We start from the raw sequence: 522 nt of genomic DNA on the forward strand, positions 1-522 counted from the left end.
GGGGTGGGGGGAGGAGCACGTCAATGATGGGGGGAGGGGAGAGGGCCCAGGAACCCCCCGCGACGGTCTCCATCTGGCAGACCGAGAGGCGAGGGTCTGGCTGCAAGACCGAGACGCGCCACAGTTCCCTCGGTGGCACGGGCCTGTCCGCCAGCCTGCTTCTGTGTCTGTGTACCACGCTCCTGACTCACTTGTACATCTTTGTTTTCGTTTTGTTTTTCCATTTTTCATTCGTCTATTGTAAATAGCATTTTAATTTTAAACTTGAACCTGAGAACCATGAAATAGTGCAGATTATGAGGTAGAAAAGTGCCAGCCGTAATAGAAGTGTAGTGTCCGCGTACTGCTCGTGAAGACTTTAGGAGGACCTCTGTATTTAACTTCTGTATCGTTGAAGGCGGACGGGGAGGACAGGTAAGGAAGGCAAAACGCTACTTCTGTTCGAACGTCTCGGGAGATTTCAATGATCCATAGATAGCGAGCCACGACTCCGTGTCCATGCGGTAATCCGCTTCGGGTAGC

General features: G+C 52.3%; 1 protein-coding gene across 2 annotated transcripts in view; it reads left to right on the top strand.

The window, feature by feature from the left end:
* Positions 1-522, top strand: part of LOC119585576 — a gene marked incomplete in the record, with an annotated part of 25,697 nt that overhangs the window by 7,054 nt on the left and 18,121 nt on the right. Inside the window, 1 exon segment of one of the 2 annotated variants that reach the window (XM_037934245.1) lies at positions 102-414. 2 annotated transcript variants of the gene reach the window in all.

The sequence above is a fragment of the Penaeus monodon genome, chromosome 20 (assembly GCF_015228065.2).
Source record: "Penaeus monodon isolate SGIC_2016 chromosome 20, NSTDA_Pmon_1, whole genome shotgun sequence".
Lineage (NCBI taxonomy): Eukaryota > Metazoa > Arthropoda > Malacostraca > Decapoda > Penaeidae > Penaeus > Penaeus monodon.